Source organism: Rhagoletis zephyria, unplaced genomic scaffold, assembly GCF_001687245.7.
Source record: "Rhagoletis zephyria isolate East Lansing unplaced genomic scaffold, Rhagoletis_zephyria_1.1 Rzeph_scaffold_03724, whole genome shotgun sequence".
NCBI classification, from domain to species: Eukaryota; Metazoa; Arthropoda; class Insecta; order Diptera; family Tephritidae; genus Rhagoletis; species Rhagoletis zephyria.
The window spans coordinates 1-14,392 of NW_016160807.1; the positions used below are offsets into that span (position 1 = coordinate 1).

A 14,392-nucleotide genomic window follows, 5' to 3' on the forward strand; every position below is an offset into this window, starting at 1 on the left:
TTTCCTTAGTGATGAAATCTCAGGATTCCATCACTGGGGTTTCTTTTTGACCTTCGGAAGGGTGCTTGGGCAGGAGGCTTTGAAAGCAGAATTACAGGCATTTGTCACCAAGTTTACTGCTTCATCAATTTTTGACGATGAGTCCAGCTCACCGAGAGAAACAACCTTCGTATTCGAGACTCGCTTCATCAGGTCTTAGCGATAAGCGGGATTTACCGTGAGAAACGTATCTGTGTAGAGAGGCCGACAGCGTATTTTTATACTTTGCCCAGTCGATTCGCTTCTTGTTCCTGTATGCTGTTGAAGGAGCAGGATCCAAAGTGAGCTTAAAACTAATGTAGAGGTGGTCAGAAAAAGAGTGTTCTTTGGATGCCCGCCAGTCCCATATCTGATCAGACAAACCGCTCGAAACAAGGGTTTTATCCAGCACTTCGCCTCTAACAGAGGTCACAAAAGTAGGGTCGAGCCCGCGGTTACATACAGTAAGATTATATAAAAGAATAAAGTCAAGTAAACACTCACCTCAGGAGTTGGTGTCGCTTGAGCCCCAGATCGTGTTATGCGAATTAGAATCAGCCCCTATTAGGACAAGGAGTTTCCTGCCATTTGCTTCCTTCACAGCTTCTTCCAGTCTATAGGGTGGAGAAACATGGCTGTCGGGGGCCATGTAGGTTGCTGCCAGCCAGACCACGCTCTCTTTCATTTGGACGCTGAAGCAGACAATGTCGTCGTCGCTATATTGGGAGAGTAATTTTTAAGCAAACAAGTAATTTTTAGCAAAAAAAAAACCGACTTCAACTCCCATATAAAAAATATATATATATATATATCTCATGATCCACTGATCGGATCTCAACCAGATTAGTATGGGACCACCTCTGAGACACTACCTTTCCGATCGAAATCGGTTGACGTGGTCCAAAGTTATGCGGTAACATACATAAAAAATAAATAAAAATATTCCGATGAACTGATAGCCTCCTCCTTTTTTGGAAGTCGGTTAAAAACCAAACCGACTTCAATCTATATATATAAAAATGAAATGTTTTTCGTATGACCGCGATGCCTGACCAAACGACCGAACCGATTTCAATTCTGTAAAAGGTACTATTTTGGACCTTCTGTGTGGGAGGTTTTTCGATTAAAAAAAATTCAAAACTTTTTGTTGTTGTTGCCAAAAAGTTAAGAAATCTGAGACGCCACGATTTCACAATTTCATAGAGATTTCCGTATATTTTATGTCACTAAACTACCAAACGGCTTAACCGATTTCGTTCATATTTGGAACATATATCAGTACCTTGAAAAGAAATATTTCTACAAAAAATTTGCTCGCTAGGTGGCGCTGGGGTCAGAATATTCCTAAAAATTACATTTACTTGCTGATTTGGCTCATATTTAGAAAACAATTTAGCCAACTGAAAAGAAATATTTGGACTTGAAACTTACACGATAGGTGGCCCTGTGGCCAAGACATCCCCAAAAATTATTTTACGCTAAGAGAAAGATATATCTACTATATATTTGTGGAAGTATGTATGTATGTATGTATGTACCAGGTTGCAGCCTAAACGGACGGACAGAATCGAACAAAATTTTGAGAGAGTATTGCCATGACATCTGGGCCTATAATAGGGTAAAAAAAAAATTGGGATTCGACAAGGGGGCGTGGCATCTCCCATAGGCGTGAAACTTTTAATCAGCCATAACTTCGGAACTATAAGTCACATGAACTTGAAATTTGGTATGCAGTCATATATATGGTAGGTGCTTCCAGTAGAGTAGGGATGCACAGCAGAGGTGCACGCAGTGGACGTCGCGGGCAAACTGCGCGCACGCGAGCGTGCTAGGCGAGGTGAAGTGAGCTGTACGGAGATGGCATCGTATACATATTAACCACTACACACTTATTTTCAAGTAAAAATGCGTGTATTTATGTGTACTTTTGCAACAACTGCGCCAGTGTGGCATCAGGCCACCAGAAAAAGCCAATTTTTCCAAAACAAAAGCGCCAAGTTTTTATTATCATGTTTAATAATTTTTTTTATTCAGTAAAAAGTGTATATACATATCCATTTCCTCGCGTTTTTATTAATAAATTAATTTCAATACATTTATAAAAACGCAAAACATATTTAATTTACCTATTCCTCACATTTTATTCAGTAAATGAATTCCATCTTAATGTAGAATATTAGTGTATAGTGTATACATACATACATATGTACCCATGCATTCGGTGTGCTTAAATTAAAAAAGGATCACTAAATACCGCACCAAGCATTGAATTCCAATTATTTTGGCTTTTTGGTTTACCAAAAGCACTAAATTTAGTGCAAAATGCACGACCTCGGCAACAGTGAGCTGAGCACATCAATTGCCAAACAGTGATGCCAGACCAAGTATTGAGTAAATCCGCTATGTATATTTTTCTTTTAAAGCAAAAGTTCTAATTGGCGAGGGTATTGATTTTTGGTTCTTACATAGAACACTGACAAGATTCACAAACTTATCTTAGGACTTAAATAATTAAAATAATCAACATTATTTGTAGACGAATATATTTGTGTTCGTATGAAATAGTAGCTTATGTCGGGAGGCTGGCTTTAGTAAAATGTACCATTTCCTATATTCTCTATACCACAAGGAATTTTTTTATGAAACTTTATACGAATATTGACTTGCTAGCATCGCCATTAACATTACCGTCTTTTACGTTTATTTTCCAAGAGTTCTTCAACGACTCGGCGCCAGTGAGTCTTTCGCAATCGTATGCTGCGAATGGTTCATTATACTAAAGCCAGTCTTCCGACATAAGCTACTATTCTATACGAACACAGATATGTATACTTCCTAATAGGCTTGTAAAATGCCCAATACCCAAATCCCTCGCATGAGTTATTATCGGTTAAAAATTGGGTACGCTCAAATCTGGCATCGCTGCAGCAAGTACAGCGCCAGTGAAACAGTGTTGATATTTTAAGTACAATTGTACTTTTTTCAGTACAATTAATTTTAAAATGTACAAAAGTACAATTTGCCGATTTTAAGTACAATTTCAACATCAAAAATACTTTTTGTACCAAACGCTCAAATCTCTTCCAGCACTTTGATTCTTAATCCGTTTACATTTAAGAAAATATTTCATATTCGCTACAACAGGAAATTGTGAATTGTAATTTTGAATATAAACGTGATTGTGAACAGTAATATTAGTGACGTGCGTTATGGTGATTGCGATTTCTTATCACCGGCGGGTGAAATATCCCTCATCGCTATTTATTTTGAAAAAATCTTTGGAAATGCAATTTACCTAATGGCGATCCTGCAGAAATAGAAGTAATTGAGCAATTCGGGGGTTGAAAGTAAAAAAATGTATGTAAATTCCATGCGTTGAAATTATAAATTTCCCTTGAGGATTTCCATTTTATCGATAGTGATCTCATTTTATGTTCATTAATATGAACTGACCTATATAGTGTATTAATGTTTTATCATCATTGTCTTCATCTTTGACAAAATTACACGGTCACCCGGTATGTATTTTATTTTTTTAAATAATTTTAATTATTTTTTTTATAAAATTGTAGCTCATTATCAAACAAAAACCTTGCAAATAAATCGACACTTGAAATAATGAAAAAAATCAACAAAGTTTCATCAAATTTTCACAGTTTTTATTCAGAATTTGTAGACATGTTTTGGGTTAACAATTTTGTAGCCCATTCATTCTAGTAGAATAAGGTGCAAGTTTAAAGTGTCTAGAAAATACCATTGATTCTAGTATAATAAGGTGCAAGTTTGAAGTGTCTAGAAAATACCATTGCTTTTTTGATTGTTTGATGTTTTGATTTGTTTGCGGTGTTGCGCACTTTCTTCCATATAACGAACGTTCGCATTTTATGTTATATGGATGAATGCGCGTGTAGCGTTGTTGTTTTTTATTCCAATATTTTAAATTAAGCTTTATTTTATAGTTTTTCTTAGACATTGATAAATGATGTACACAAATTTCAGTATGGAAAAAAAGTGCAACACCTTCAACGAAAAAAGTTCTCAAAAATCTACGCGAATTGAATGTACTATCTCGATCATTTAAACATCTCGGACTCGCCCACCACTAAAAATGATTATTTAAATCTAAAGTATATATTAAATGATATTTAATATTTGCTTTAGAGATGAAATTTCGACAAATTTGTTTAAACAAAAATGTTAAGCGCATATGCAGAATGTGGAAGCGAGATTCTTCTGCTTGCGTTTATATGTTTATATCATTTATCAGTTTAAGCATATACGATTAAATGTAAAAAAAAAAATATTTTTAATTGCGGATCCGAAAGAAATATTTATTAGTTGCATTGAGTTACGAAAAAATAGTGCCGAAAATCAATCGATTGTGCTGAAGGTGCCGGCTGCTTTCGAAAGGGCCGAAAATGGCACAATGCACACTCATTTTCCATCACTGTCACACATACAATCTCACTATTCTGATGACTTCGTTTTCCCCTTCCGATAACTTTTTGCTTCCGCGCTTACCAAGCACCGCTGTGCAAAGCTTTACACGCGCAGTCGCCCGCGACACATATGTGCTGATTTGGGCATCCCTACAGTAGAGTATATATAAATGACTTTGTAAAAGTGGGCGTGGCATTGTTATGCGTGAAATTTGTTATCAATCTAACTTCGGAACCATAAGTCACATGAACTTGAAATTTGGTATACAGTGATATATATGGTAGGCGCTTATAGTATAGTACAAATAAATGAGTTTGTAGAAGTGGGCGTGGCACATCCAATAGGCGTGGAATATTTTATCAGCTAAATAAATCCGAAACTATGAGTCATATGAACTTGAAATTTGTTATTCAGTCACTCATATGGTAGGTGCTTATAGTAGGGTATATATAAATGAGTTTGTAAAAATGGGCGTGGCACATCCCATAGGAATATTTTATCAGCTATAAATCCGAAACTATAAGTCATATGAACTTGAAATTTGTTATTCAGTCACTCATATGGTAGGTGCTTATAGTAGGGTATATATAAATGAGTTTGTAAAAATGGGCGTGGCACATCCCATAGGAATATTTTATCAGCTATAAATCCGAAACTATAAGTCATATGAACTTGAAATTTGTTATTCAGTCACTCATATGGTAGGTGCTTATAGTAGGGTATATATAAATGAGTTTGTAAAAATGGGCGTGGCACATCCCATAGGATTATTTTATCAGCTATAACTCTGGAACTATAAGACAAATGAACTTGAAATTTGGTATGCAGATATAACTATGGTAGGTGCTTACAGTAAGGTATATATAAAGGGGTTTGTAAAAGGGGGCGTGGCACATCCCATAGGCGTGGACTATTTTATCAGCTATAAATCCGAAACTATAAGTCATATGAACTTGAAATTTATTATTCAGTCACACATATGGTAGGTGCTTATAGTAGGGTATATATAAATGAGTTTGAAAAAGTGGGCGGGCACATCCCATGGGAATATTTTATCAGCTATAAATCCGAAACTATAAGTCATATGAACTTGAAATTTATTATTCAGTCACTCATATGGTAGGTGCTTATAGTAGGGTATATATAAATGAGTTTGAAAAAGTGGGCGGGCACATCCCATGGTAATATTTTATCAGCTGTAACTCCGGAACTATAAGTCACATGAACTTGAAATTTGGTATGCAGTCATATATATGGTAGATGCTTACAGTAGAGTATATATAAATGTTTTTGTAAAAGTGGGCGTGGAACATCCAATATGCGTGAAATTCGTTATCAATCATAACTTCGGAATCATAAGTCACATGAACTTGAAATTTGGTATACAGTCATATATATGGTAGGCGCTTATAGTACGGTATAAAAAATGAGTTTGTAGAAGTGGGCGTGGCACATCCAATAGGCGTGGAATATTTTATCAGCTATAAATCCGAAACTATAAGTCATATGAACTTGAAATTTGTTATTCAGTCATACATACACATGGTTGGCACTTATAGTAGGGTATATATAAATGAGTTTGAAAAAGTGGGCGTGGCACATCCCATAGGATTATTTTATCAGCTATAACTCTGGAACTATAAGACAAATGAACTTGAAATTTGGTATGCAGATATAACTATGGTAGGTGCTTACAGTAAGGTATATATAAAGGGGTTTGTAAAAGGGGGCGTGGCACATCCCATAGGCGTGGACTATTTTATCAGCTATAAATCCGAAACTATAAGTCATATGAACTTGAAATTTATTATTCAGTCACTCATATGGTAGGTGCTTATAGTAGGGTATATATAAATGAGTTTGAAAAAGTGGGCGGGCACATCCCATGGTAATATTTTATCAGCTGTAACTCCGGAACTATAAGTCACATGAACTTGAAATTTGGTATGCAGTCATATATATGGTAGATGCTTACAGTAGAGTATATATAAATGTTTTTGTAAAAGTGGGCGTGGAACATCCAATATGCGTGAAATTCGTTATCAATCATAACTTCGGAATCATAAGTCACATGAACTTGAAATTTGGTATACAGTCATATATATGGTAGGCGCTTATAGTACGGTATAAAAAATGAGTTTGTAGAAGTGGGCGTGGCACATCCAATAGGCGTGGAATATTTTATCAGCTATAAATCCGAAACTATAAGTCATATGAACTTGAAATTTNCAGCTATAACATCGGAACTATAAGTCCCATGAACTTGAAATTTGGTATGCAGATATATCAATGGTAGGTGCTTATATATAAATGGGTTTGTAAAAGGGGGCGTGGCACTTCCCATAGGCGTGGAAAATTTTAACAGCTATAATTTCAAAACCATAAGTCAAATGAAATTGAAATTTAGTACGCACGCATGTATGGTAGGTGATTATAGTAGGGTATCTTAATATATAAAAATCCCGTGCCACTGTGTTCGTTTACGCTAATCTCCGAGACCGCCTAACAGATTGCAATGAAATTTTGTGGGTGTGTATTGTTGGTTCCAACTTAAAAGATAGGATAGTTGTGAACCCGAGATTTTCATCGAAATTTTTTCTATGTTCTCGCATCGTGCTTATCTAATATATACAAATCGAACTCTTCCTACACGGCTCGACCGATCTTTATGAAATTTTTGTGTTATATATGGTAGGTATGAGAATCGGATATCAAGCATATTTCATACCTCTAGGTCGAGGGGGCGTGGCAGCTCCCATACAAACCGAATTTTTCATACTGCATGTCCCGGAAAATCTTCATGGAATAGGTCTCGAACTTGCTATGGAGATATATGAATTGTGATNCTGCAAGATATATAAAACGCGACTGGTCATGAAAAAAAGTTGGGGCTATTGGAAAAAGGGACGTGGCACCTCCCATGGTAGATTACTCGAAAATGGTATAGAGATATAAGAAATCAATCCCATGCTCTTAGAGAAAATTGGGGCTAGTTGAAAAGGGGACGTGGCTCCTTTCAAACGCACTGAAACTATTATGTATCTTTGTATGCATGTACAGTTTTGCTAAGTTACTTAAGACGGCAAATATGCCTTCTGATAACCACCAAACCGTAATAATAGATGACAAATGCGTCACTAAAAATCATGAACGTGAAATCTTGGTGAAAATGTTGGACCAAAATGTTTACAAAAATTTTATTTTGGGCGGGACGAAGTTCGAGGGTCTGCTAGTTCTCATATAAAAATATATATATATTTCATGATCCTATGGTCGGATCTAGACCAGATTAGTATGGGACCACCTCTGAGACACTACCTTTCCGATGCAAAAAGAATCATCAGAAATCGGTTGAAGTGGTCCAAAGTTAAGCGGTAACATACATAAAAAAAATAAAAAATAAAAGAAATTTTCCGACGGGCTGATAACTTCCTCCTTTTTTGGAAGTCGGTTAAAAATAAGAATATACTTTTTTAATCAGAACGCAAGCTCTGATCCTACCTGCTACTGGAGCTGTTACCACCTGGTAGGCATCAGAGTTCAGACCGCAAACCTTGTTTCTAAAGATCCAAGGCTCTTGGTCTAGAATTAAGTCCTCAGCTTTTTCGCTGAGGAGAAGAAGAAGGGCAGCCGAGGTAGGATCTGCACCATCCTCAGAGTCGGTAATGTCCATCGCTTCTAGCGCCTCCCGTTCGGCGGCGGCAATGACTGTGACGTTATTATCCTCCTCCTCCAGTTCGGAGTCCAGAAGCTGGGCCTCATCCAGCATTGCCCACCGGCTGTATACCAACCCTACTTAGGCTGATACTGAGCCCGTGTCGCTCTCAGTATCTGACGCGGTATCGGATACACCCGTTCGTGGTGTTTCCTGTGGACCCGCGCTGTCTTCCACCGATGCCGACTCGGAGACACCAGGCCCGCTCGAGTCGTTGCCTGTGTTGTTGGCCCTTTCGTCGGTAGAGTTATCGGAAGGAGCGGGTCCGCTCGAGGCGTTGCCCATCTCCTCCCCTTGTTGGCGCGTTTATCGGGGGATTTTTACCGTGATGGAGTTAAAGCCGTAGCTTATTACCCCACCGCAACCCTAGAGAACTGGGACGGAAGCATCATTGATGACAAAGCCAACAAAACGCTGCTTCGCCTTGGTCTCGCCAACTCGGACTTTCCTCCAATCACTTGTGGGCCGTCCTTCGTTGCCCAGTCCGATAAAGTCCAGAATCTCCTCCAGCTTTGATGGTTCAGCTGGGACCCAGGCCCATGCTCGCGGCCTGTTAGGGATTTCATCTCTATGAACGGCTACTAAGTCTGCCTCGGGCCACAGCTGTCCAATTATGGAGATCGCTTCCTTGTAAAGCCGGACTGCGCGTTCATCCGCTCACGCCACCAGCTTTACCCGCCCGTGATGCCATGGGGGAGCCTTATACACCCTACATAGAGCCATTAGTACGGACTTCCAATTGTCCGTGCTAATGTGGCGGTCCGAATGGCCCTTATCCAACACCGCCAGCATGTGGTGCTCTTTGGCGGCCTCGCTGAATGGCTTCGTGGTGGACACGGTCACGGAGGGACTGTTAGAAGGAGAGGAAGTCCTATGGCTTTTGGATCGTTGTCTCTTGTGGCCTAGGTCCTTCCGTGGGTTCGCCTTAGTGGATGGTTTGTCCTTGCCCGGAGGATCGCTTGTCGCTGGCGGCGAAGACTTCCATTGCCCACTTGAGAGAGGCTTTTTGCTCTTCCGTCAGCTGGTCATATGGAATGACACCCAGCCTTTTAATGACCTTCGCTCTCGCTGAGCCCTGACGGAGGGCGGAATTATTTTCCCTGCATTGAAGCAGCCAGGGCGCCGATCCCGGTCGTTTTCCCCGGTTATTGGAATTTTACTCGCAGAAGTACAGGCTGTGTTCGGCTCCGTCGGTGCGGTTCCCGAGATGGTGGGTTTCTTGTACTTAACTTCGTCGTGTCCAGCGCTGGCACTACCCGTGCAGGGTTCCGAGGCTGCTTTATTTTTTAACATATTTCATCTGGTTCTTTGGCTGCCTACTAAGCAGAAGCCTTTCGGTGGCCGGAAAAAGGGAAAAGGGGAAAAACGGTCGATCACGGCAGAGCCCCATGCCGCAACAAGTCCACCGTTACTCCCGGAGGCGGAAAGGCGGGAGGCGCCGTTAGAATACAGTCGGAAAATCCCCTGACTGCAAACCGTCCAATAGGCACGGTGACGCATGACACCTTGGATTAGGAGGGCGTTTTATAGCTACCGCCAGGTACCCCCTAGAAATGGCCTCAGTATGCCCACCCCAGCCTCCCCAGAGCGAGCCCATCCGGTCCGCCACTAGACGCGGTAGGAGAGTTTATACCTCGGCCTTAGCTAGGCCCCGCCTGCTTGCACCACTGCGGTAAAAGGGCAAGCCCATCCTGAGCGGTGTAAGTAGCGATGTCCATTGCCCAGTCGGCACCCGCTTGGAGGGTATATCAAGGAGGATTTTCGCCAACCAAAAAAAAAGAAAAAAAGGCATATCTAAAGTAACAAAACATTGGAACTCTAAATTCAAGAATTTCCAAGAGCAGTATATTTGCAAATCATGCCAAACAAATCAAACGCAAGTATGAAAATAATTCAAAAAGTGAAAGAAGTTTTGGAGATAGTTTTAGTGACGTTGATTGTGATAGTGATGTTGAACGTGATGTCATAAAGGATCCAGATTGTGAAAACCCTAATCTGGATCCTTTTTGACATGATCTTCAACATCACTAACACAATCAACGTCACTAAAACTAGCTCCAACACTTCTTTCACTTTTTAATTTGAAAATCAAGAAAGTAAATAATTTACTCATCGGACTTGGGCAACCTCCTTTAAAAAACCACGTTCTGTGTGTATTATTTCTGAAGAACGATGTAGTTAAAAAATGGATTCATGATCTTAAAGTGACAATTTCTAATGAACCTTCTCGAAACCGTAAAATTTCACTTTTAACTACAGTTCCCGCTGGAGTGGAGCATTCGTCAAATGAAAGAAAATTTCAATGTATCGCGAAGACTGGCGCCAAGATCCTCCAACGTCTAATCCTTCAACGAAAATTGGTGGACACCTGGAAGCTGCAACTGTGAAAAAAAATTAAAGCATTTTACCTTTCTGATAAAAATAAGAGGTTGCTACTGTCTAATCTAAAAGATTAATATTTAAAATCTAAAGACGCTTCGCCGGATGTCAGTATATCTCTGTCAAATTTTAGACGAAACCGACCTCGTCAATGTATTTTAGCTGGACAATCAGGTACACATAATGTATGTATATGCAAAATACATGAGAACATCAGACTGCGATTTGCTGCTATTCGCCAAGAATTAAAACGAAAAGGTGTAAGTTTCGGTTCAAATTATCGTGCTATGTTTAATGAAATGCTATGCTACAATCCAAATGAAGATTGTTATTTGTCTGCTTGCAAGATCTACCCAGGGCCTTAAATAATTTCAGAAAAGCTAAAAGTTTTGCTTGAAATGCTTAGAAATGGAATTTCAACAGTGGTCAAGTACTGATAGGTAAATATTTATTAAACAACAAACTAAAAGTTTTTACATAACATATTAAATTCACTTCATAGTTATCATATAATGTATTATTATTATAAAATTTATTTATTTAAAGTGTTTGCTAGTATTAATAAGTAATTCATTTATTATAAATAAATAGTTATTAATGAATACATACGTTTTTATATTCTCCTAAATATTTACTATTTACTATTCTCATATGTAATTAATGAATGTGTATTTTATCTCATTCAGGTGCGAACTGTTGGTACGTTCTGTTGGAAGAGAAGAGTTTTTGGAAGAATTGACCAGAGATTTACCACATGTAGTAAAGCATGATTTTCTATCTAGTAGCCAATCTCCTGCTGCTCGCCCGTGACATTCGCGTCTTAGGTCGAACGTTCAAATTTTGAAATTACGAAATACCATTCGACTAAACAACGTTCGCCTCAGCTTTCAAAAACTGGTGAAGGAAATTTGTGCGTGGTGTAGTGGTAAGCAGTGCGCGCTTACACTCCGCAGCACCAGGGTTCAAACCCTGGTCAAAGCAACATCGCAAAAATATAGAAAAAAGGTTTTTTCTTAACAGCGGTCGTCCCTCGGCAGGCAATGGCAAACCTCCGAGTGTATTTCTGCCATGAAAAACAGCTTCTCATAAAAATACAATCGCCGTTCGGAGTCGGCGTAAAACTGTAGGTCCCTCCGCTTTGTGTGACAACATCAAGGCGCACGCCACGAATCGGAGGAGAAGCTCGGCCAAACACTAACATATGTGTAAGCGCCAATCTATTATTATTATTATTAATAAATAAAATAAAATCTAAAAATATAAAATATATGTTGCAAATTGAAATTAAAAGGTACATACATGCATATATTAATAAAAAAGGGTAATTTGTGCAAATATATATGTAAATAATTGCAGCATGAAGAAAACGAATGACCGGCAATTTGAAAAAGTGGTGCAAATGATCTGGGATAATCCAGATGTAGCTCGAGAACTTGGTGCTTTCGGGTCCAATAAAAAGGCTACAGCAGAGCTGTGGAAACAGCTATCAATCAGTTCAATTGAATGCACTTGGTCCACCAGTGCGTGATGGAAGAGGCTGGAATAAGGTAAGTCAGTGAATTACAAATCTCACTCTGGGGAATGCTGCAACCGCCTACATAAGCATTTCATTATTCATATTTTAAGGTATGGCTCGACTATAAGTTAAAGCTGAAAAGAAAAATAGCACTTAACAGAAGTGAGACCATCGCTACTGGCGGTGGACCTTATCGCCAGCAGACGTTATCACCTCTAGAGCAGGAGGTTACTCTCTTCTAGGCTTAGAAAGAGCAGCGAATCCTGAAGGCGTAAGTCATGGTGCCAGCAACAGTACCAGTGCTCCACTTGCTTCAGAAAATTGTACTGATGAGGAAAATCTTCAAAGCGAGGTTGACGCTAACCCTCGCAGGAGAGTGCGTTCGTCGGTAGTAAATGCGGATGTAAGGGAAAACGAACGAATTGAGATGCTGAAGCAGCAGTTGCTTAATCAGGAGGAGTTACTAAAAGTGGTAAGAGGCCTGGGTGAAAAAATGCACGACATTGGAAGATATGCGCGGAAAACTTTTGAAATTTTGAAACAAAAAGAAGCTCGTGAGGAGAGGGAACACTTCGAACGGATCCAACTGCAAAAGCAAAAACTCGAGATAAAGCTCCGTGAGCTTGAGTTGAAAGAATGAAAGTATAAAAAGCATTTATAAAAAAATTGTACTTAAATTATAGGCTATTTTATTTAACAGTGTTGAATTAAACCAATCCAGTAATTTTAAGTTTATTGTGATTTTCTTCCAATATATCGTCACCTAAAAAACAAAAAGACGTAAAAAACATCGTTACTGAAGTGGAAAGGGACGTGACTAATAATTTTTTTTAATAATTCGATGTAGGGAGTTGCGATGAAGTCCATCATATCAATCAAAAAGTGAATTTTGAATTTTTCATTAGTTGCGACTTTTTGCATTTCAGGTGACGATATGTAGCTTTTTATGCTATTTATCTTGCATTAAAAATTAATGAAAGCTGCTGGTTAGATTCCGTTTTTATACCTTTCATGAGCATGAAATGGTATTATAACTTTGGTCCGATGTTTGTAAGTACCAAAATAAGAAGAGATAGACCCATCAAAATGTATACTTAAATGATCAGGACGTCGAGCTGAGTCGATTTAGCCATGTTCGTCTGTCCGTCTGTCTGTCTGTCTGTCTGTCTGTCTGTCTGTCTGTCTGTCTGTCTGTCTGTCCGTCTGTCTGTATGCAATCTAGTCTCTCAGTTTTCGAGATATCCGGATGAAATTTGGTAGGTGGGTGTATTTTTATAATGTATTAATCATTTGTCGGAACTGGAAGAATCGGACCACTATAAGATATAGCTCCAATACAACTGATTGTTCAGATATGAGATTTTTCGTTATAACTTTGTTATGGTTCCCATTGACTGTTGCAAGCATCACCATATTACATGGCTTAATAGGCAGGATTGTCTGTGAATCGGTTCTTGGAATACGTCGTGTGCACTGGCATTCGTGCCCGGAGCTTCAGTTGCGTAGGTTCCAAATACCGCAGCCAAAGAACCAACAATCCTACCTTCCAGTCAATAGTCCTAACGAGAAACTACTATCTTTGCACACACTGGGGATACTGAACCTGAAAAATACCTAATGCCACACACTCAGCGACCCTACCCTTCTTTCCTTCCTACAACCTACTAATGCCAAGCAGCACAATTATGGGTTAGCTGGCTGCTTCTGTACCCACCCTACCTCGGCTTTTTCGTTGGTATTAAAGCCCCAGAGGACCGCCTACATATCCTTCAGAACCAGACCAAACTTAACCTTTTACAGTTCCAGAATCATATTCACATTTATTATTATATTCATCTTATATCTAATAAAAACAAACTAGATGCGCTAATAATCTCATTGAATACTATCATACTAATATACAATTATTTAAGACCTAACCTGTTCCACTAAACTATCGTTGTTAAATTATTTGTTCTTATTCTTAATACTTAATTCAATTTAGATTATAACAAATTTTAGTTATTTGTGGAATAAAATATTTGGTGCTTAAGACTTCAAATATTGTAACACCATTTCATTCTTGCCTTAAGTATGCCAACTATACTTCGATTCAATTACTTCTATATGATCGTCCTAATTAATTTTATGAACCCTAACCTACGCAAACAGTAAACAATTGTAACCTCGGTTTTAGTTCAGATTATTATTACTAATATTTCTTTTTGGGTGTATAAGCAAAGTGAAAACCACGACCTACCTCAACGGCGATCAGCATATAGGCATGGTGATTGACCTACTCTCTATTGTACATATGTACGAGTATGTACATAAGTAAGCTGACC

At 38.8% G+C, this 14,392-nt stretch overlaps 1 long non-coding RNA gene across 2 annotated transcripts; it reads left to right on the forward strand.

Annotated features, from left to right (window-relative positions):
* The first annotated feature begins 11,727 nt into the window (after nucleotides 1–11,727).
* Nucleotides 11,728–13,078, forward strand: LOC108369526 (uncharacterized). Of its 2 annotated transcripts, none has more exons than XR_001848526.1 (3): nucleotides 11,728–11,757; nucleotides 11,909–12,099; nucleotides 12,156–13,078. It is a non-coding gene; the product is annotated as an uncharacterized LOC108369526 (long non-coding RNA). The 2 variants fall into 2 exon arrangements; XR_001848525.1 differs by having other exon boundaries at nucleotides 12,179–13,078.
* Nucleotides 13,079–14,392: the final 1,314 nt, after the last annotated feature.